Source organism: Ctenopharyngodon idella, chromosome 23 (assembly GCF_019924925.1).
Source record: "Ctenopharyngodon idella isolate HZGC_01 chromosome 23, HZGC01, whole genome shotgun sequence".
Taxonomy (NCBI): Eukaryota; Metazoa; Chordata; class Actinopteri; order Cypriniformes; family Xenocyprididae; genus Ctenopharyngodon; species Ctenopharyngodon idella.
This window is the reverse complement of record NC_067242.1, coordinates 2,548,130-2,573,416: the sequence shown is the minus strand read 5'-3', so window position 1 is coordinate 2,573,416 and position 25,287 is coordinate 2,548,130.

The window sequence follows — 25,287 nt, the reverse complement described above, 5'->3', positions numbered from 1 at the left end:
ATGTTATTTGTCTATGTGTCAGTAAATCAAACCAGTGACTAAACAGTCAACTTCATGTTGTTTCTCTTAGTAGGATGAAAATAATCTGTTATTTAAACTGTGATTAAATTATATATAGAAAGCGATCAAAGAACGCTCCCTTTACAATCGCTAGAGCTGTCAATCAAACAGTGCTAGTTTACCCCATTTTATTCAACAAATCTCTTAGTTACATCGTGTTTGCACTGTTATGATAAAAGCATTCGCTAGTGTGCAGAAATTGAGTTGCAATGACGAGATCACTGCTTTCATGAAAAATGCCTTTTATTTCTAAATTATTAAAATTTTTGATGTAAAAATCATACTAACATTACAAGTGCACTCCAGGAAAAATGATAAAACAATAAAACAATGCAGTTTGTGACACCTTTAAAGTGCTTGAAATTTAAGCCCTGGAAAACAGCCATATTTATGAAAAGGTACTTGAAAAATGCTTGAAAAGACAATATAAGTGAAATTAGTATATAATTGTATTGATAAAACAATCTTTTCACATAAAATCAATGCTGCAGCCCATCTGATTTAGATATAGAGCCATTTTGCATGGCTATAAGCATGGCATTGCTCATATAAATATCCAAGTATATGATACAGCTTTCATTCTTTAGTTCAATCATATGTTTATGGGAGAAAAAAAATCAGTTTGAATAAAGAAAACAGTATCTTTGTCATAGTATTAATTCAATGTTTAAAGTTACCACAGTCATTGCATGTGCTGAAAAACCCGAATAAATTGGGCTAACTCAAAAAATTTGGGGCAATCATTTACATCACATTTTTTGAGTTATGATGTTCCCAATTTTAAGTAAGCAGAACTATAAAGTTTTGAGTTTGTAGTACTCATGCATGTTAATTGCTCCTAACTTGAAGTACTGAGTTAGCTAACTTGATAAATTTTGATAGCAATTAACATAAAAGATTTAGTTAATTAACTTTTTTATTTTGAGTTCTTGCAAATCAAATGAGTTATTTACTTAACTGTAAACCCTAATAAGTTGTCAGAACTTAAAGTTGAATGAGATTTTTTTTTTTAAGTTAAGAAAATTAGTTTTAAGATTTTTATTTTGTACTCATACAATTTTATTGTTCTTAACTTGAAATATTTAGGTACACTAATTTGTAGATTTAACTTAAATTACCAGATTATCTTAACATAAATATTATAACAAACTAATTCAGAAAATGCCAACCTGCTAATTTGCTAACATGTTAACAATAGCATGGTATAACACTTACTAAATGAGTACAGCAACTTAAAACATGTAACTTATCTGCTCTCAAACCAAGCCGCATGCTCTACTTGTCACCATGATGGTAACTCTCCAAAAACCCACATTAACAGAAACTCTTCTGACTTAGCATAACAAAACATTAATCACTACTAAATCTCCCTTACCATTAATCTTGCACAAAATAAACATTATATAACACTGAATTTTAGCATTTACTCTCCCTTTCGAGTGCCATGGGCAAAGCATGCTGGGAAATAAAAAAATAAAAATCCCAGTTTCAGTTTACTTGAAATATGTCAGTGCTGTGAACTCAAAAGAAAAAGTTCTAAATACTCATAACAGTTAATTTAACTGAACTAATTTGTTTAATTTAAGTTTGTCCTATTCAAACCAATTAAGTATTTTGAGCATTAGGGTTTACTGTACAATTTTGTTTTATTAGTTTATTTTTATTTATCTATTTACCTTTGTTACATTTTTAAAGATAATAAAGATATTGTTTGATAAGTGAGATCTCTGATTTTAGTCCTTTAAAACCAAAAAAGTAGTGCTTAAAGTCCTTAAAAGTCCTGGAATTTCATTTTACAGTATCTGTACGAACCCTGTTATTTACTCACCCTTATGTTGTTTCACACCTGTATGTTGATACAGGTTTGGAGAGACATGAAGGCAAGTCGGTCTAAAAAGCACATTTAAACTATTCCTTTAAACGTGCTTGAAAGGGAGGAAAGGTGTTGTCCAACAGATATACTATTGAAACAAGTCATTGATTTGAGGGATTAGTTTCAGTAATCTTTAACCTCCCACCTTCAATTCAGACCTTTTTTTGTGCAACAACATCTGCCACCATTTTGTTCCCAGACCTGGCAGAAAGAAACACAGGTGAGAGGAGCAGCCAGCGTCCTTTGCATTGTTGGCTGGCCTGTATCAGGACTGAAAGAAAGTAGTATCATGTCTCGTGTCTCTGAAGGATCTCCTGGTGGTCTCCAGTTTCAGAGAGTGACCATGGAGCTGTTTCCCAGCGCCTCTGCTCCATGCCTCATTGAACAGACATATCAGTGCCCTTTTGTGGAGGTCTCACACATCCGGACCCTTTCCGCCACACCCCAGGCCATACGGTATATAGGCCTATATATATATATATATATATATATATCGCTACTTTGCATGTGTAATTTTCAGACTCCTTTCATGTTCAAGCAAATAGTGATTCTTGACCTAACAAGCACCACTGACAAATACACTTACAAGTTTATTATTGCTCATACTTAAGTATTAGGCTTAAACACTATGTAACCTTTGGCACTTTAGCAGTTATTAATCAAAACTAAATTGCGTCTTGCAGAAGAACATTGTAGCCGGAGCTATTTCTCTCGGTTTATGTATATGATGATTTATGCAGGAACTGGGCTACTCCACAGCGGTTGTCATCCAACCACATCTAAAATAGTCCGAATATAAACACTTATTGTAGGCGTATCGTAGTGATTCAGGATAGAACAAAAACTGGATGAAAGATGGATTCATGATGCATTCGAAATTGCTAACAAAAAAATGTATATTATGTACCTATAAAGGCCTGTTCACAACAACACAAATGTTCAGCACAAAAAATTAGCATGAAAATTGTCTGTTCAGACCAATATGAATAAACAGAATGAAATGAAATTAATGAAAATGCAAATTCACCCTCTGACAGTAGGTGGCGCTTATGGAAATGCAGAAATACTCCAGCTGCTGAACACAAAGCAGCTTTGCACAACTTTCTGTTTCTGACATCTGCTTGTTGTTGAGAATAAAGGACATGAAAAACACTATTTACATGTTTTTAAACAGCCATTCAGATTTTCATATTCCCTATTGTGTTTATCAAACCAATAGTACAGTACAGAGGCAAAAGAGCTGGTTTCGCTTAGCAAAATAGTCTGTGAGCGCCACCAAGTCACCAAGTGACCAAATGCACAAATCTTTGCAGCATATGATGGAAATAAGTTCAAAAAATGTGAACGTTTGTGCTTTTCTGAACAGTCGCATTAACATTCATTCAAATATAAATGTTTATTGCACCAAATGTTCGTACAGAACAATCATCTTGGTGTGAACAGGCCTTAAGTATTAAAATTGGTATATAATTTAAATATTTGTGCTACAGAAATTTGTGGAATTACATGAGAAGCCCTTTTTAAATGTAGGCCTAATTCTGTTCCCTTCATAGTTTTAAAATGCCACGGATCATAATATATATACATATATATATATATATATATATATATGTTATTATTATTATTATAATTATAAAATGTATTTAAGTATCTTCTAATTAAAACAATAATACTAAATGTCATATAAAAGAAAACAATATTTATTTATTTATTTATTTATTTATTTATTTATTTATTTCCAGAGTACCTTTGTGTATTCAGTGGTGGCTGAAAATTGCTAAAATTAATTGCAAGTAGTAGAAAATGTGTATGGTGTAGTATCTCAGTTTATATCACTCTTGTCAAAGCTCTGCTTTCTGAGAGACACAACGGCAAAGCGACATTTTGATTTGCAATCATGCTCTGCTCATTTCATTCATAAACTTTACTCTCATTCACTTAACTCACTCATTACTGCATAGTGACTTTAGAGGTTTATGTAGGCTATGATATGGGCCTGCCAAATATTTTTTCCTATTATTCAGTAGAATTCGTTATTCGTTTCGAAGCCATTATCATTGCCACTGCGGCCCCGTCCCTACTATACCTTCCAGTGCGTTTAGCATGGGCAAGTACACCTCACGTTTTCTTCAAAAAATGTAAAAGTCTTGTATGGAAGGTGTTGTGGTGCTTTCTTTGTTTGCAACGGTGCCAGACACATTGACAAATGAAAGGTTTATGGATGTTAAGGGTCATTTAGAACAAAACTCTGATAGTATTTAGAGGTACATTTTCCCCAAATACAGCTTGCAGACTCAATGCAGTGTGTATTCCAGTAGCTAACAATGCACCTCAAGGATGCAGATGTGTGTTTTGTTTCTGAAAGGAGAGAATTAGGGGATACTGTTCGCCCTCATTATTTTGACCCTCCCTGCAACCCCTTCTATTGTTGTCTGCAGGTGCTAATGATTATGTGGCCCTCTAAGTACACCAGCTCATTTGCTCTAGTGGAAATAAATGACTTCTTTAGAAGCCTTCCCTGTTGTGTCCCTGATATAATTTAGTTTGAGTTGAGGGTCTGACACTCTGTTAAAACCTTGAAGATTTTAGTCCAGTCTCACTAAGAAAACAATGTTGGTTTAATTCCTGAGGCTGCCTGGCCACCTGGCTTCACAGAAGGAAAAACTCACAGAGTTCCTTTCATAAAACCAAGGGAAGTGTCTTATATTGCCTTATTGGTGTGGTTCCTGTGCTTTCTGTTTGTGTTGGCGCCCTGAATTCTGTAGGGTGGTTTTTCTGTATGTGCTGGTATGTAGGCCTATGGCGGACGTCTCCGATCACATGTTCTCCAGTGATGATGGGATGGACAACGAGATTTTTCCACTCATGTCCCAGCTTGACTGTCTCTCAGATTGTGTCTAAGAATGTTCAAACACTAACTCATGATGACAGAAATGCGCGCACACTTTAATACGTGCATGTTGGGTCTTATTGTGTGTGTCTATCATTGCAAAGGCTGGAGTATGAACCTGGACAGTGGTGCTAGTTCCCTGGGGTTTCAGTTGCTAGGGACCAAGAGTGCCAAAGGATGCTGACCACAAAGGCCCTTGGCGTATTCAAATCAAGATGACCACCTAAGGGCAACTTGGAGTATAGTGCAACTGAGCCTCTAAGCACATGCAGTATAAGCTGACCACTCTGGCCTATACATTGCAAGTTGACTTCTAGAGCCCTTGGGCCTTTCAGCACATATATCACAAGCTGACTGCTGGGGCCTGAAGGCCCCTTGGCACATGCAGCTGCTGACTAGGGGCCTCAAGCTCTTCAGCGCATATGTTGCAAGTTGATCACTAGGGCTCCCAGACCCCTTGGCACATACAGCACATGATGATCACTAGGACCCCTTAGGCCCTTTAGCACACACATCACAAGTTGACCACTAGGACCCCAACTAGGGCCCCCAGGCCCCTTGGTGCAAAAAGGACAATCTGACTGATTGGGCCATGGTCTTCTTGTTGTGAGTGCGAGCTGACTACTTGGGACGCCGGCCACCTCAATGCACCTCAAGTTGAATGTTAGGGCCCCCTGGCCCCTCACCACATGCACAACACCTGAGACTCATAAAAGACAGTTCAATTCAAGCATAAAACGAGCCCCCCTCAGAGAGTGCAGTGTGAATTGAATACCCTCTGCCCCCTGTGCAAGTTTAACACCAGGGCCACTGGCTCCCTCAGCACATAAAGCTGAGCTCCTAGTTGGCAAGTTACAATATAAACCAATCGTCACATAGTCCCCCTCATCTCAGTATCTACAGTAATCCAAAGACATGAACCCCAGTAGAAACATAATACAGCTTTGGACATGGACTGCTTCCCAAATAAGTTGTCTGTACAGTCCACTGAAAATGCTGAGCTCAGCACACCTCATAAATGTTTGCTTGCTGTACTCTCACAACTCACAGTTCAGCCTAAAGGGGCGTTCACACATTGCCAAGTCCCTGTAATGTTGGTTGCTAGTAGGTATTCCTACTCGACTGCAGTATCCAACTGTATCAGAGGGCGGATCCCATGAGCTCCAGTTTTTTTTTTTTTTTCACTTCTTGGTAGTCACCGCATCAGCTCATTTGCAAGTTGAACTCTGCTCAAGTTGGTTGCATCATCAGTGTTCGCTGTCGCTCATGGCATTTCAAAATGACACCTCCAGTTGGTTTGCAAATGACTGTCAGTGTGAACATTCCTTAATCATGTAGTTCAGGTTCAAATTATCATTACAAGGGTGAAACTGTGACTCATACCCCTTTTCCACCAAGGCAGTTTTTGAGTGCTGGTTCAGAGCCAGAGCCTAGTTTCAAATCAGTTCTTTGTCTTTCGACACCCAAAGCACCAGCTCTTGTGACCAGCATTTTTGCAGCTAATCGAGGTAATAGCAGCTCGATTGTAATCTCCATCTATACAAATTACGGCAAGCTGCACGAACACATTGGATTCACCGTGTTTGGATGCCGATGTAGGTTTGCAAAGCCATTAGCATCCATTGTAACGCAACATCCGCCATTGTTGATGGAAGGCTTGTTCGAGATGCATCAGCACTGCAAGAACCGATTGGCTTGTGGCACGACACCAAAGCACTGCGAGAGCGTTTGGAGAGCATACAACTCCTTGTGCTTTTGGATCGTTCTCACAGTGCTTTGGTGTCGTGCACCAATCGGTCTGCGCGGCACGGATGCATCTCGAACAAGCCTGGTGTGTTTGTGTTTGGTGCTACCGCGCTAGCTTTGCTGGGAAAGATGAGACGTATACAGTGATGTAAGACCTGGCTTTGTGGTGGTTCTCTAGCCTGTGGAAAGGCAAACCAGTTCTTAGAAGGCTCGCCAGTCGAACCAACTCCGAACCGGCAAAAGCACTGGCTCTGAACTTGCACCCGGTTCATGCTGGTGGAAAAGGGTTATCTGTGGGTCAGCCTCCGAGCAAGAAGGTCCCTGGTTCAAGTCCCAGCTGATCCAAAAACATGCAGGATAGGTAAATGGGTGACGGGATATCCAGACTTCAGCACCCCCACGACCCTACATATTACAAGTGGTTTGGAGAATAAATGCATATTACAGTTCTCCCTCTGTCTGATAATAGAAACTCTATATGCAATGACAAACCAAGTACACACATTCCACTGCAAAGAGGTAGTCAATGTTCAGAATCACTTTATATAATAAGTCTGATAACAATGTGTCTGGTGAATAAAGAAACATGTGTAAATGTGAAAAGAGAGAGAGTGAAAGAGTGACATGGTAAAGGACAGAAACATATCAAGCTTTGTTGATGGGCGATCTTTGTGTGTTGGCCCAGGAGACATGGACAACGACAAAAGACATCAAAAAATACAACAAGCTAGTACACAGTGTAGTCACAAATGTCATTGTAACCGAAAGTGTGAGATGAAGGGATTTAAGACACCATAAATGAGCAACACGTCCATTTGGACTTTTGATCAATTTTTAAATTCCCAGCTTTCATGTCAAGTCCTAATTCTTTATGCAAAACCAATTTCAGACAACACAGTGGAATCTCAGCGCGACAGGTTAAAAATTAATGAGCCTGTCAATGCGGGAGCATTATGTTACTGTTTAACCACACACTTCGTTAAATATTCAATCTCAGGAAAGCAAACATTGGATCCCTGAACTTTTAGCTTCATCTCCCCCTGGTGTGTATGTGTGTGTGTGTGTTTATATTTGTGTGTGTTTACTCAGATGCCTGATGTTATGTCTTAATTGGGATTGTTTCTACAGGACTTTCAGGTGGTGTGCTACACCGATATAGACTAGCTAATACATTGTTTTCATTATTTTTATAGTTGCCCGGAAAATTGAGTGGTGGTGTCTTATTAAGGAACCTAATTTAGAGGGTGAACACCTAACCAATTATATATAATTGGATGATTATCACACAGTCTTCAAAAGGCTGCCACCTCTGGAGAAACATTTATTGGACTGTAAATGGCTGAATAGTTTTGACCCCCAGTTTACTCTCAAAGGATCATGATTAGCATTGTATGAACCGCAACAAGCTGTGAAATCATGGCGGTGGATTTTATTACTGCAAACACAAGACAATTTAGGTTTGTAATAAACACTACATCGGCCCCATTTTGTGGTTTTGCCTGGAATGTGTATATATCAGTCACCTCGTGGTTGTTCTCCCTCACCACAAGACCACTTCCAGGCTACTCCATCATAAGCATAATACAGCTCATAATGCAGTTGTATGTTAGCAAGAAGTGTTACAAACTATGCTAACTGGCTGTTAGCATTTAGAATGAAAAAGACAATTTTATGATGATTAGGGGTGTGATGAGACAGATTGAGATTGAGGTCACGAGAATGAGACAGTTTTTTTTTAAGAAATCCCCAATGACGAAATACATGACTAGAAAATAGTCTACAGGTGCATTTGAACTGTTTTAACTAATCATCTTGTAATGAATGTCATTTCAGTTCTACTTTCTGAGAATGAATTATCATATGCAGTAAAAGACAACAATACTCAAGAACAAAAGATTTTGCCACAAACTCAAATGTGTCTCTTCAGACCTTAGAACTGTACATGATTTATGAGCTTCTACAACTTTTGTCCCCCTAACTGAACTCCTTTCCATAAATTGATAATAGTAATTAAAACAGTATAAATAAAAATGAATAACAGTTTATTCAGTCTTATTAAGTGCAAACAATAAGTGCAACCATAATCAAAGTACTCTCTCAATATTCAAAGTGCAAATAGAGACCAAATGTTTCTTTAAACATGATACAGAGCTGAGAGATGGTTACAACTACACAGCCCAGCCTAAGATAGCTTTCATACTGGGAGATATTTGCATACATAAGGAAGCTACTTTCAAAATGCAGGGTATTGAAATTGCGTTTGAATGTGCGCTCGCATTTTACTTTCTCTTTCGATTTTGCGATCGCACGTACTCTGTGAATACGGAGTGGCGGTGCTGAGTGCACATTCTACAAAATAAGACATTTATCAGACGCTTAGGTTATGTTGTGCAACGAATCCTCTGCCATGGTCTTGTCAGTCATCTCGTCACTTACTCTCATCGTCACTTACTCTCATAGAATATGTCACATAGCGGTGACATATTTTAACCTAATTTCACCCTCACACTCCGTCATGGCAATATTATGAGACAGCTTTTCGCTTTGACGAGAAATCTTGACACATTTTAATCTTGCAAGATCTCAGAGGTCACACCCCTAATGATGATTAATGATGGAGCAAGTACGCACCAGTGTATAGATGACCAAAGATGTGGAATTTAAAAACTCAAGGTTTTTAGAAACAGTTAGCTACAATCTGAAACACTGAATAAACATCCGGCCGCTTGGCTACGGAGCACACCGCCACCCCTGTCAATCTCTGGTGGTCAACAAAAGACTTTAGTAATATCTATTGTCACTTTACAACTGTGTCTTACATGCCGTATGGCCTGGCAGCAGTGACAGATGAGGTGAACATGGTGGGGCTAATTCAGCATGTCCTCTCCCAGCAGGCCTCCTTACACAACGCTAATAGGATGGGACCCATTGTCTGTGGGCCAGGACCACCATGCTCCTCAGCATGCACACAAACACAATGACCCTCACTGGGCCTTGTCTCAGCGAGTGAGTCTTTTCAACCCTAGAACAACAGAGACTGATCAGAGTGTTTGTGCAATGAGGAATAGCGTTGAGCTACCAACATATATTCACATACAGTGGATAAACATTTTAAAACCCATGAGAACATCTGCATATGATAGCCATTTTTTTTCTCTAAATGAATCAATATTTCACGATCTGCAAAAAGATAATGGCTAATTAGGCATAACTCATTAGCATGTTAATACAGTAGCTAGTGCAACTTGCAAAATGCTAATTTTTAGGCAAAGTTAGCCACATTCACCAATGACTAACCTGCACTAAATGCTTGTGAAATCATCTGATAAATGCTTATAGATCTTTTTTTATGAGTCATACTCCCAGTTTTATGGTTTGTAAGTAAAATTAAAAGTAAATGTAAAAATCAATCAAATAAATAAATAAATAAATTTCCTCCAGTGGTTTTCATCCTATCTAAAAGAAAGGATATTCTCTGATAATTTAGGCACGTTGTCTTCTACATCAGCTCAGCTACAATGTGGCGTCCCTCAAGGGTCAGTTTTAGGACCCTTGCCATTTTCACTGTACATGCTTCCCCTGAGCATTTTTTTCAGAAATACAGCATATCTTACCACTGTTATGCCAATGATTCCCAATTTTATTTCCCAGTGAGTATAGACAAGAATTGTTCATCAGAGAATGCCTTAAATTGATTCAAAGATTTGCTGGCAAATAATTTCTAACAATTAAATAAGAGCAAAATCAAAGTCTTGATCTTAGGTTCCTCTTTGTCTTGTTTGCCCAGCCTAGTTGCCCAGTTAGGTCCATTGTCGTCGAATGTACAAGATCATGTGAGGAATCTTGGAGGGACTCATCTTTACTTTCCAATAAGCGGATCAATGCTGTTGTCAAGAGTAGTTTTTACCACCTGAGATCAATCTTTAAAACAAAGCATTTTCTTTCCCACACTGACTTGGAAATCGTGATCCACTCACTTATTTCATCAAGGTTAGACTATTTCAACTCATTGTATATTGGTCTAAACCCTAAACTGCGTTATTCCGTCTACAGGTTTTCAAAAAAACGGCTAAACCACTAACCAACATAAATGAGCCTGGTGATTATATTATCATTGCTAAAATAATAATGTCACACAATCTTTTGCTATTTAAACAGCAAAATGTATGATTTCTGTAGGTCAGAATGTAGCAACAAGTTCAGTACAGTTTTTGTAAGGTTATAGGTTAATGTGATAAACTGTTGGCTATCGTTTTACATGTAGATGCAGAAGCAACTATGCTTGAGGTTTTAGTTTCAGAATGCGAACGACGTCTGCGAGGTACACACAGGTGTTTGTTCTGCTGGAGAGACACCACTGCTGACCTCTGCACTTTCAACCAATCACAAGCCTGCAGATCACTTCAGCTCTAGAGCTATAGGGAGACACAGAGTGAGTGTGTGAGCGTGAGAGAGGCATCTGTAACAGAAATCTGAATCCAGGGTGGAAGATTAAAGCAGCCTCCTATCTGGCGCCGTACTCAGAGAAATCCATATCGTTCCTCAGCGCTAATGTTTCCTCCGCAGAATCAAGCAGGGCTTTGCTATCTGATTGGGTGCTCATTCTGCGATGGAACGGGATGCAAGAGAATGCAGACAAGCCTTTGAAATGGCCTGATGTTCTATTAGCAATTCTAAACAGCTCTCTCTGTCACAGTAACACTTTTCCCACATCAGCTTATATTTCACAATATGCCAGAGAGTGTATGCGCGTATGTGTTCGTGTGTCTGTTTTCAATGCAGTTTTGGTCACAAGCCTGGGTCTCAGAATTCCAAGCAGTTGCATAGGTTTTCACCTTGAAAGCCAAAGGAATTTGAAACTGAGATCTTCAAAATGAGCTAAAATAAAATTAAAATAAATTATAATATAAATGTAATATTTTACAAATTATTTCAATTAGTATCAAGTTATTTTATATATATATATATATATATATATATATATAAAATGTAATTCTATTAAATTATTTTTATTTAATATTTAATACCAAGTTACTTTAGTGGACTTTAGTGGAAAATCTTTTTTTTTTTTTTTTTTTTTTTTTTTTTTCAGATTATATGTGCAAAATATAAAAAAAAAATAAAATAAATAAAATAAATAATAATAATTTTTATTTGTTGTATCAATTATTATAAAGTTATTTTGTGGGGAGTCATTCTTATTTTACAGAAAGTAAAATGTAAAAATATTATAAAATTAATTATATTTAATGTTTAAATATATTAAATTATTTTATTAATTATTTAAACTAGTATCGAGTTTTTAGGTGGATTTTTCTTACTTTATATAGCATGTCAAATAAAAAAAAATAAAAAATAAAATAAATTATATTTAATATTTAATTAATTTGTATTGTATTTCATTAATTTTATATTGATTATATTATATAATTATATCTAATATTGTATTGATATTTCAATTATTGATTAATTATTAATAGTTCAATTTTTTTGGACAGCTTTATCTTACTTTATATATTATGTCAAATTGAAAACTATAATGAAATTAATTATATTAAATCATATTTAATATTTAATTATGTATCCAATTTAGTATCAAGTTACTTTGAGACTTATTCTTGTTTCATTATATATTAAAATGTAAAAATATAAAATTCTATGTAATATTCAATTAATCATCTCATTTAGCATTAAGCATGAAGTCAGCAGGTCAGTTTGTGTGAGAGAGAGAGTGTGTGTGAAAGAACATAGTAATGTCCGTGTGAATGTGTGTATCGTTTGTATGACAGATGGACACTGGCTCAGCCCTTTTGCTAGTGGAAAATTGAAGCCACATCCCCTCTGACCTGATTACCATGGTAACCTTTGACCCCGAGGTCATCCGCCCACAGAGCCTCATGCATTCATGCAGCCTTTCAGCAGCGAAACAAACCCCTACAAGAAGAGCCCAACAAGAAAAACATTGTCTCATTTAAAATTCATAGTCTCAGAGCCCACAAAACATACATTTAACATGCACTATTGTATGGCAATAACCATATGACCAACAGGCAGCGTTGCAGACGTGCCCGGAGTAAAAATATTGTGAAAATGGCAGCGGAGGCGCCATAATTCTCAGCTGACAGGAGTGTGTGGAATCGCTCTGGTCCCAGGGCGGGTCTCTGACAGTCTAAGTATACACTAAAGCAGGTGTATGTGAGCCATAACAAACCCACTCATCCTAGTCAAACAACAGTGCCACGGGAAAGAATTCCTGGAGTCTGATCATTTAGGAAGGGAGGACAGTTTAAGGTAATTGCATGGTGTTTCACGGAGCCCATCCTTATTTTTTTTACAGGCCTAAAATATAACCGTAATTTACATCATCCCAGGAAGAGTCAGCTTGTTTGAAGCATTTTTCTCGTGGTGATTGGTATTTAATAGGTTTGTGTGTGTGTGTGTGTGTGTGTGTGTGTGTGTGTGTGTGCATTAAAATAAAAAAAATTAATACTTCTAAAGCGTTTATTATTCTCAGTTAATGTTAATTTCAACATTTATTAATAAAATAAAATAATAATAATTAATATTAACAAAAATTAATAAACACAAACAAATGTTAATGTATTACTGATTGTAAAGTATTACCGGAATTAATAAATAATTTGCAAAAACAAAATGATTTTCCTAGATATTTCAGAAACTTTGTGTTTCAATGTTATTAAAATTTTGCCATACAAACATAAAAAAAACTTTAACCTGTAATTAATTTGAATTCTGATATATATGTATATGTAACAAATATATTATGTAATATAATATAATATAATATAATATAATATAATAATATATATGCGACCTTAAATCAGACAAGTGATTTGAAGAATATATTATATAATATAATATAATTAATATAATATAATATAATAATATAATAATATATATGCAACCTTAAATCAGACAAGTGATTTGAAGAATATATTATATAATATAATTAATATAATATAATATAATATAATATATGCGACCTTACAACAGACAAGTGATTTGAAGAATATATAATATAATATAATATAATATTTTTTCTATATTAGATGCATACAAATTTCAACACTACTGTAGGACTTCAGAAGGCTTGAAATATAACGCAGGAGTCGAACGAATGGACCTGTTTTTTTTTTGTTTTTTTTTTGTTTTTTTGGAGCAGCGTCCGTTCACATTGTCTGTTTTTCTCCATATCCTGCTAAACATCTTCTTTTATGTTCCATAAAAGTAATATTCGAGGCTGAGAAAATTATGACATAATTTTCATATCCCTCTAACAGTCTTAATGCTAACTTCATCTACTGTGTCACCATTTGGTTATATTTAAGTTTATGAAGTTGCAGCAACAACCTTTACGGCTCCTCTGGCTTTAGCGCCCATCTGTTCAGCCATACACTGTCCAGGATGGGCTTGGCATACAGAGCAGCGTGGAGCTGTCACAGAGGAAGAGGGTTTTGTATTTGTGATGGGAAGGCAGTTCATCTCGTTAATTCTGCAGATGGACAGGGGTGAGGATTTGCCCCGTGGTAAAGTACGCTCACTGGCACTCCTGCTGCCGGACTGCATGTCTCGCTGCTGTTCGGGAGTCAGTCTGAGACGGGCAGACGGCCAGACGAGATGGACAGACAGCCAGAAGGACAGACAGGCTAAGATATCGCCTGCAGTTATTCAGAACCCCGCAGTCTGGCTGGAGTGAATTTGACTGGAGGCAAGAGGCAAAGTGAGGATTACTGAAGTAACAGGAACACGCACACATTTCTTAGGCTTGTCTTTCTCACTCACTTTCCATTCCTCCAGTCTTCCCAATATTCTGATCAGATATGCAGAGCGGTTGCGGTTCCCCCCACAGACTCCAGAGTTTCTCATGTCAAATCACTTTGACTGCAGGGTGGAAGCCCCGGTGATCAGACCTCCTCTGTCTCTCAATGCTTTAAATCGTTTGGAATTTAATGATTGCGGTTCCGAATCACTTAAAGGAACAGTTCGCTTGTAAATGAAAATACTGTCATCATTCACTCACCTTCATGTTATTCCAAACCCTTATGACTGACTTTCTTCTGTGGAACATAAAAGGAGAGATTTTGAAGAATATGCATGCTGCTCATTTCCATACAATAGAAGTGAATGAAGATACAGGTTGTTGTGCTTCTTTGGCTGTTTACGGCTGGTATAAAGATGCGCTTTGGTTGGTCAGAACACACATGGACGGCGGTAAATACAGGTGTAAACCGGGTCTAAAACATTTTGAGCTTGTCCACTTCTAGAGGTAGTCGGAAACGCATTCAACCGGATCATTCCCTTTGAATGCAAATGAGCTGCTGCTCCCGGCCCCCTTTCCAGAAGAGGGCGGAGCTTTAACAGCTCACGCTTCGGTTGCTCAACAACAACAAAACTGGAGAATCTCACGCAGCCAAAATGAGGATTGTCAGTAACGGTGTTCATCCTTACATTGTTCAAACCGGAGTCGACACTGATGGAGAGACTCAGGAAGAAGTTACAACTTTTAGAATGAAACTGGACATTTCTGAATGGTTAGTGGATAAATTTATGTAGTTGCTGTGGAGTTGATTCAACTCATCGACTAGCATGTGCCGTCATGTTAATCTTTTGTGCAAATCCAACGTTGAAATTGACCCTCGTTTGTGAAGCAGTCTGGCGTAAAATGACGGCATGGCAACAACACTCTACTACAACAACTCTTCCTCTTCTCTAAAGCAGCCCAACATGGCCACACCCCCTTTGTCGTGTGTTCTCGGGGGCGGGGTTTATGTCAATTTTGGGGTTTGTGATGTCACCAACCCGGGCTTGTTGTAGTCCCTACCAGCTGTCTGTTAGTCCTTAAAAAGTGATTTCTGTAAAAGAAAATATCTCCCTTGGCATTGAACTTTGAGCGTCGTAACTTTGCAGATGTTGTTTATGCTCAAACAGCAGCATTACACACTAACTGAAGTTAAAAAAGTGAAATGGGAATGTGTCTCCTTCATCTACTTGTGATTTGCTCATTGATACCTATTGCTGTTGGATCTCTGTTGGTGTTAATTGTAATTAAATGGTGCCATTTTTAATTTGAGAGATACAGCAGAGAATTTTTCAGTGAATATGTGTTATTTTAAATTTTAGTCTGTTCCTCACACCAAATTTAAAATGTTTTCTTCTATCCTACCAACGATTATATTTTCTTTTATGAAAAAAAAAAAAAGAAGTATAATTTATTACAAAACTGTTCTGAATGTACACTACTGTTCAAAAGTTTGGGGTCAGTTTTTTTCTTTTTTTTTTAAATAAATGAATACTGTTATTCAGCAAGGATGCATTAACTTGATCAAAAGTGACAGTGAAGGTATAATTTTACAAAAGATTTACACAAAAGAAGTGTAAATTTTTGACTATATATTGTCATATGAGCAGTAACTAAACTTTAACTTTAACTAAAATTTGAGTCTCATTAACCTTAAGTACACATACAGTAACACACAGTCCTTGGTTTATTTCACGTTTGACATTTTGACCAATTCATTAAAAGAACTCTCAAGAGTCTTTCATTCATAAATCACTCTACACTGCTAGCAATCTGTGTTTGTTATGAAGGCAAAGCAATATAAAACATCAAAAGTGTTGTGTATTTATTATTTTTATATAATTTTGTGGCGCCCAGTGTTTATCTCTCATCACTTTTTAGATTTACATGAATAAGAACTGCTTCTCTCAAACCCTAATCCCCACAAAAAAGTTCCTCACTTGTGTCAGGAAACGCAGAGATGCTGAATCATGGTAATTGGGGCAGAATGAGAATTAAAGTGTGAGAGGAAATTTTCCTTCCTCCGCCCACAGACACAAACATTCATACAAAGCTGCAGCTCTTGCACTGTAATCTCATCTCCGGATCTGCTGCAAAACAAGATAAACTAAATTAATACCACTATTTTACAGGACAGTTCCTCCCACTGAGTAAAGCTAAAGGGAGATGAGATAGAGTAGAGGTGCTGTACATCAATGGAAAATGGAACAACCTTACAGCCCTTTGAATTATGGGATAAAACGGCCACATTCAAGACCAGGTGTTCATTTTATATGGTGTTTAATGATGCAAATCTGAAGCGCAGATTTTTATTTTCGCTGTGTAATATAGTAAATGTTCCAATACCGTCACAAAATGAGTGGGTTGTCTGTTGCATTTCCGAAAAGGAAATATTATTGCTCAGATGTTGCTTTTTCATTTCTCAGGAGACATATAGTGCCCCTATTATGCTTTTCTGAATATTACCTGTCATGTAATGTGTAATATAGCTGTCTGTGAATGTAAAATGTCTGAACATGGCCTCACCCCCTTTGTTGTGTGTTCCTGGGGGCGGGGTTTATGTAAATTTTGGGGTTTGTGATGTCACCAACCCGGGAAGAATCTCGTTGTAGTCTCTACCAGCCGTTTGTTGTAGTCCTTAAAGGGATAGTTCACCCAGAAATTAAAATTTGATGTTTATCTGCTTACCCCCAGGGCATCCAAGATGTAGGTGACTTTGTTTCTTCAGTAGAACACAAATGATGATTTTTAACTCCAACCGTTGCGGTCTGTCAGTCGTATAATGCATGTCAATGGGAACTTCGTCTATTAGAGTAAAAAAAAACATGCACAGACAAATCCAAATTAAACCCTGCGGCTCGTGACGACACATTGATGTCCTAAGACACAAAACTATCGGTTTGTGCGAGAAACCGAACAGTATTTATATCATTTTTTACCTCTAATACACCACTATGTCCAACTGCCTTGAGCATCCGGTGTGTGAGGTCTGAAAACGCGCTCTGATGATGGAAGTGATGTCTCGCGCTTATACTTTAATGAATGCGAGACATCTCTTCCGTTGTCAGAGCGCGTTCAGACCTCACCAACTGGATGCTGAAGGCAGTTGGACATAGTGGTGTATTAGAGGCAAAAAATTATATAAATACTGTTTGGTTTCTCGCACAAACCGATCGTTTCGTGTCTTAGGACATCAGTGTGTCATCACGAGCCGCAGGGTTTAATTTGGATTAGACATTAATCATTAAATTAGACATTTTTGGGTGAACTATCCCTTTAAAAAGTGATTTCTGTAAAAGAAAATGTTTCCCTTTGCATTGGACTTTGAGCATTGTAACTTTGCAGATGTTGTTTATGCTCAAACAGCAACATTACACACTAACTGAAGTTAAAAAAGTAAAATCATAATCAAGGACCCCTTTAAAGTGTTTTTTTGACCTTGGATGCATGTTAACCTATATTGTAGCAGACCTACAAAACAATTAGGAATCTTTAAAATAGCATAATAGTGGCAGTTTAAATGTCTAAAATTAGACAAACACAAATTAGACAACTGTTGACACACAGTAACAGATACATATGAAATGAATGTGGATAGCAGATGAGATTATTTGGTATTGTGAGAATTTGATGAGAAATGTTTGAGATGATAAAGTGTTTGACTATTTACAGAAGACTTAAGTGGCAAATCTGAGGACAATGATGAGAAATCTTGTGAAAGTGAAGGAGATACATGCGAGACAGGGTGTATTTCAAGAGACACTCAAGAAAAAGTCTCCATTTGCTCTCCATTAAATCCCAAAGCCATCTAGGAGAAACACCTGAGACATTAAACAGATTGTGATGTTTCTTTCTTATGGAAGCAGACACTGTGTGCCGTTCCAACACTGAACACTCCTAAACAACAACTGTATAAAGTTAGTAGCTCTTTTCTTGTGCTGTATTTTGCGGCCCAGTGTTGACAGCAGAACACGCATCCTAATGACCATTTGTAGAAAATAACATCCTTCTCATGTTTGCTAAGAAAAACTTTCCTTTCAAATTCAGCAAGCTGAAAATAGCTCTTCTTCCTGACAGCACTTGTTTGTTGATCGTAGCAGCCATTCTTAAAGCACATTAACAGATATTGAGAAGTAAAGATGAGCGATTTCCTGGAACTCTAAAGAATGTGCAAGAAACACAATTCACAGTTCATTAACTCTGAACCCAGACCATATAAATAACAAAGAAACACTGAAGACAGCATAAAAACAGACAAACTTCACATTCATTATGAAAAAAACATCCTCATATGACAGCAGCTTGTGACCAAACTTTGACAAAATGGAACAACTCAGTGATGCTAAACATATGTTCTCTTGGTTTGGGACATATACATAAAAATATTTTTCTGAAGAAAATGTGAGTAGTTGTTGTTAGGCTGTTTTCGGTGGTTGCCAGGGCGTTTCTATGGGGTTGCTAAGTCAATGCTTACTTGCGCAGGTCAATAAAAGGCCTCTATTAAGTCTCTTTTGGGATTCTGTTCAATGTAAGTCCTTTGGCAGCACAATTACATGCCAGAGTTTAATACTGATAATCACATATCAGTTTGATTTGTCATGAATGACATGGATCATAACAAATCTGCCAGGAGAACTAAATATATCCTAGTGTGTGTGTGTGTGTGTGGAGACCGCAAGTCTGTTTGGAGACTGAAAGCAACTGGCAAACATCCAATACAACCATTTAAACCATAATGATCTGAGCCTCTGTTTCTCTTTGTCATTGTGCCATGTTGACTCACAGAGCGAGTAGTTTTCTGTCTACTGGAATGCTCTTTCTGCCTTTATCAGCTGTAAAAACATTGGCATAACAATTAGTAGCTCGTACCCGACCTGTCTAAATAAAATGAAAAAGACAGAAATGAAGACTGAGAACGAGACAGCAATGGAGATTTGGTGCAGAAAATGGTCTTAATGGGACAGTAAAACAAAAAAAACGAAAAAAAAAAAAAACAAACAAAAAAAAACATCACCAAACTGAGAGTTAAATCATGTGACGTTTGTCCTGTCTAATAATTAACTAATTTAAAGGGGTCCTTAATTATAATTTCACTTTTTTAACTTTAGTTAGTGTGTAATGTTGCTGTTTGATCATAAACAATATCTGCAAAGTTACGACGCTCAAAGTTCAATACAAAGAGAGATATTTTCTTTTACAGAAATCGCTTTTTAAGGACTACAACAGCTGGTAGGGACTACAACGAGGTTGGTGACATCACAAACCCCAAAATTTACATAAGCCCCGCCCCCAAGAACACACAACAAAGGGGGTGAGGCCATGTTGGGCTGCTTTAGAGAAGAGGAAGAGTTGTTGTTTAGAGTGTTGTTGTCATGCCCTCATTTTATACCGGACTGCTTCACAAACGAGAGTCAATTCAACACTGGATTTGCACAATAGATTAACATGACGGCACATGCTAGTGGATGCTAGTTGCTAGTTGAATCAACTTCACAGCAACTACATAAATTTATCCACTAATCATTCAGAAACATCCAGTTTCATTCTAAAAGTTGTATCTTCTTCCTGAGTCTCTCCATCAGTGTCGACTCCGGTTTGAACAATGTAAGGCTGAACACCGTTACTGACAATCCTCATTTTGGCTGCGTGAGATTCTCCAGCTTTGTTGTTGTTGAGCAACCGAAGCGCGAGCTGTTAAAGCTCCGCCCTCTTCTGGAAAGAAAGCATTTAAAGGGACACACACAAAAACGGTATGTTTTTGCTCACACCCAAATAGGGGCAAATTTGACATGAAGTGATGTGAAAAATAACTGAAATGAAAGATAATTTGACCTTTTTTATGAAGGTTATTTGTAAAATGTCATGTGGTGCAACTCTCTAAAAACTTAATATTATATTATAAATAATATTTATAAATAAGTAATTTGTGATATTTGTAAAAACAACTTTGAAAATATACCTTAAAACATTTTTGATGATAACGATTAAGATGTGTACACCCAGAGTATTCAAGGTGTGAGTAAAATATATTATTACTTTTTACTTGATGGTTACATGACATGACATTTTAAAATATAAACTGGTCTGTTTCTCACACAAGGGCTACTTTTATGGTGCTTTTTTATTACTTTTTAGAATACTTGGCAGTCACTGTATGCTTTCGTTGCAGTTTGGACATTCATTACAGCATCTCCTTTTGTGTTCCATGAAAAATAAAAATCGTACCTATTTGGAACGACAAACCCTTGAAAAAAGATGAATCTACAGTATTCATATTTAAAGTTCCCCTACTGTGCTATTTTAAATGTTCCTAATTTTGTTTTGGAGATCTCCTACTATAGGTTTACATTCATCCGTTGTCAAAAAAACACAATGTTCTCATAATATACATTGCGCATCACCTCTCAAAGAGTCTGAAAACAGTTAATTCGAAGATTCACTCTCTCTAAACCCCTCCTTTCCGAGATCCTACTGTGCTCTGATTGGTCAGATGGCTCAGTCTATTGTGATTGGTTTACTGCTTACAGCGCGTTTCAGAAACGAAGCGCCCATTACAATATTTGAATTTCAGCTCCAGAGGTTTCCTCAGCGTTTGATACACAGTAATACAAATGATGGAATTGTTTTTTTTGTTTTTTTTCTCCGTATCAATTCCTGCAAGAGTCCTCATCCTTTTGAAATGCATAATTCGTAGCGCTGAAAACATCGTTTTTTCGACATGTCGACAACACGAACCTAACTCTTCCAGTCTCAGCTACAACTACAGTGTTTGAGGGCGGGTCAAATAAGACATTGTTCACGGACAGCCAATAGGTTGTTTGCACATGACGTCATTGCTGCACGCGAAATGCGGCTGGAGGGCAAGGAGTTATTTTTCTATATAGGAATCCTATCACAAACTCAAAATTCCTATGTTTTGCGTCGTTTATGGTTGCTCAAATCTATCAAACCAAGAAACCACAATGAGCTTTTATCGTTTACGTAATTTATATCGTTTTTTAACTTTAAAAGTTGTCATCTTTTATAGCGTTTTGCGTCTGCTGATACTGAAATGAATATGGATACCTGCTTACCTTTTTTGTTTTTGACTTTGTTAAATAATCACATTCTTCATGGTATCGTTTGCAGGGAAGAGAATATATTTTATCCCATTGCATGATCATTTGGTGTTTTCACTTCAGTTTTGTAGAATTCCGTTCACAGTGTTCATCTGGTACCGTGAAAACAGTGTCACGCGCTGTTGCTTCAGCCATCATATGGTAGAACATGTCCAAATAAAAAAATGTTCAACAAGCTGAAAGAAGTCGATCAATTTTTTTTGTTGGAAGGGTGTAAATGTAACTGTAGTTTTGATGTTTTCTTTGTAAATATTCACTTTCCCATATGACCACGGAAGACACTCTTTTTTACAGTATGACAGACACCGACAACACTGTATTTTTTTATTTTTTTATTTATTTTTTGTATTTATTTCAACAAATGACAACCAAAATCAAACCCATAGAAGCTTGTGAACAGTTTTGAAGTGGCTGCATGCAAGTTATAATTATTCACAAGCCGAGTGAGGGTCATACTTGCAAATGTAATGTTAATTATTAAACCAAACAGCTTTACATTCTCTATATCTACCTCTTTGATAGCAGTCAAGTCTTTCAATTCAGTAGAAAAATCGCTCCTCTTCATAACATAAGGTTCACGTCCAAAATATGTTGTGATTTTCTGTTTATACCTTTCTAAACCAGCACAGTACGGACTTTTCCCCATCTCTTCCATTCTAATTTTCACTGCTTGCCCTCCACATTAATTTCGCGCGTCGCCAGAACCACGTGATTGCAAACAACCTATAGGCTGGTTATATGCAAATTTGTTACATTGTTATGCAGATATATAACAGGAAGTGAGACTAGAATTGCTGATGACTTGTTCAGTTCAGAATCTATTTTTTTTTAGGACACAATAACTTTATTTGTCGTGCACTTTGATCATTAAAACTTTACAGACATTTTACATTCACAAACAGCTATATTACACACTGCATGAAATGTAATATCTGAAAAAGCATTTTAAAGGCACTTTAAAATAATATTGCAAAACTCCACTGTCAGTTAAAATGAATGTACTGTTTATCCTTAGTTGTATTGTTCTACTAAAACCTTTCACAGTTTACTTAAAATGATTGTGCTAATTATGTCATTTAATTACGCTGTTGAAATCATTTTCATATCCTCAGGCCATTTCAAATGTAAAACAATCACTTCTGTGGTTTATACAAAGCTATGTTAAATCAGTGCGTTGTGTTTTCCATTTCAACAGCTCATTTTATTAACATTCAAAGGTTTACTTGAGCGCAAAGCACAAAAAAAGCTCCATTTGGCTCTGTTTGGATTGGGGAAAAGGTAGATCGGCCCATCTCGTCACCAAATCAAACAATCTGCCCCTTTTTTTGCTTTTCCTCTAAGTAAAACTGATGTAATCTCATGGGCACCATCTAATGCATTTGTCCCTTGCTACCTCACACCTGTTGCTTTCTCTCTGCCTTTCTTGTTTGATTTTTTGATTCGGAGCATCCAAGAAGCGAGAAACAAACGGAACGCCGGGGAAACAAGAGGACTGAAGAAAATCAAAGGGAAATGGGCCGAGTGTTTATCGGAGAGGGAGGGATGGGGGGTGGTTTGGCTGGCATGAACGGAGGCTGAATATTCAAGCAAAAGAGACCCCCACCTCACACTCCTGCAAATATTGTCTTATCCATTAGTGGGAGCACGGGAAGAAAAGGGTAGTCTGTCATTGTGGGGCTCATGAAGGAGAAGTCAGGGGAGGAATTCTTTTCAAAACCTCTTCTGCAGTGCTCAGTGGACAGGGCCATTTGTTTGGCCCTATTCAGACGCCGTAGACCGTAGCAACAAAGAGCGCTTTCAGTGCACCTCACTGTAAAAGCATGTGAAAGAGAAAAGCAGGGCAGAGGAAAGAGAAGAAAGGCAAAAGAGAAGAAAACAACTTGAGCGAGACAGGGAGGACTTGTTAAATTTAGATATGTTTATAGGGACCTTTGCTTGTGTGTTTGTTTTTCCTCACGCGGAACACGGAAAAGCGTTAGTGGCGAAACTAATAGAGTTGAACGGAATTGAGCCTTGAAGGAGAATGTTACCCAACACTCTTCTTTAAAAACCGACACCGTGCTGGCTCGCCGTGAACTCAACCGTGGTCTGGGACACCCGAGAACGCCGTCGGCATAAATCCTACCTGACGCGAGCTAGGAGAGATGCTAGCCTGTGTGTTTATGTATTTACTCAAATGATTATTGCTTTAGCAGCTCTCTTCTGCAGAGTGGATCAACTCGCCTCGCCGTGGGACGTGCAAACGCTTCCAAAATGCGTCCGGGGCGAGTGCATGTGGTTCAAAATGACTTAATCATGCCGTAAGCCGGGTGGCTTTCTGTTTAGTGGCCTTACTCTAATCTAAAAATAATCTGTTAATAGTTGCTCATCCTCATGTCATTCCAAAGCTGTATGACTTTCTATCTTCTGTGAAACACAGAAAGAGATATTTTGAGGAATGTTTACACTGCTCTTTTTATCTTATCTTGCAATTCTGACTTTATATCTCGCAATTCTGACTTTATCACTTGCAATTCTGACTTTATATCTCACAATTCTGACTATCTCGCAATTCTGACTATCTCGCAATTCTGACTTTATATCTCGCAATTCTGACTTTATATCTCGCAATTCTGACTTTATCACTCGCAATTCTGACTTTATGTCTCACAATTCTGACTTTATATCTCACAATTCTGACTTTATAACTCGCAATTCTGACTTTATAACTTGCAATTCTGACTTTATATCTCACAATTCTGACTTTATAACTCGCAATTCTGACTTTATATCTCGCAATTCTGACTTTATAACTCGCAATTCTGACTATTTCGCAATTCTGACTTTATAACTCGCGATTCTGACTTTTTAACTCGCAATTCTGACTTTATATCTCGCAATTCTGACTTTATAACTCGCAATTCTGACTTTATATCTCGCAATTCTGACTTTATAACTCGCGATTCTGACTTTTTAACTCACAATTCTGACTTTATAACCCGCAATTCTGACTATATAACTCGCAATTCTGACTTTATAGCTCGCAATTCTGACTTTATAGCTCGCAATTCTGACTTTATAGCTCGCAATTCTGACTTTATAACTCGCAATTCTGACTATATAACTCACAATTCTGACTTTATAACCCGCAATTCTGACTATATAACTCGCAATTCTGACTTTATAACTCGCAATTCTGACTTTTTAACTCGCAATTCTGACTTTATATCATGCAATTCTGACTTTATACCTCACAATTCTGACTTTATATCTCGCAATTCTGACTTTATACCTCGCAATTCTGACTTTATATCTCGCAATTCTGACTTTATATCTCGCAATTCTGACTATCTCGCAATTCTGACTTTATAGCTCGCAATTCTGACTTTATACCTCGCAATTCTGACTTTATAACTCGCAATTCTGACTTTATATCTCGCAATTCTGACTATCTCGCAATTCTGACTTTATAACTCGCAATTCTGACTATATAACTCGCAATTCTGACTTTATATCACGCAATTCTGACTTTATATCTCGCAATTCTGACTTTATATCTCACAATTCTGACTTTATAACTCCCAATTCTGACTTTATAACTCGCAATTCTGACTTTATAACTTGCAATTCTGACTTTATAACTCGCAATTCTGACTTTATTACTCACAATTCTGACTTTATCACTCAGTTCTGACTTTATAACTTGCAATTCTGACTTTATAACTCGCAATTCTGACTTTATAACTTGCAATTCTGACTTTATATCTCGCAATTCTGACTTTATAACTCTCAATTCTGACTT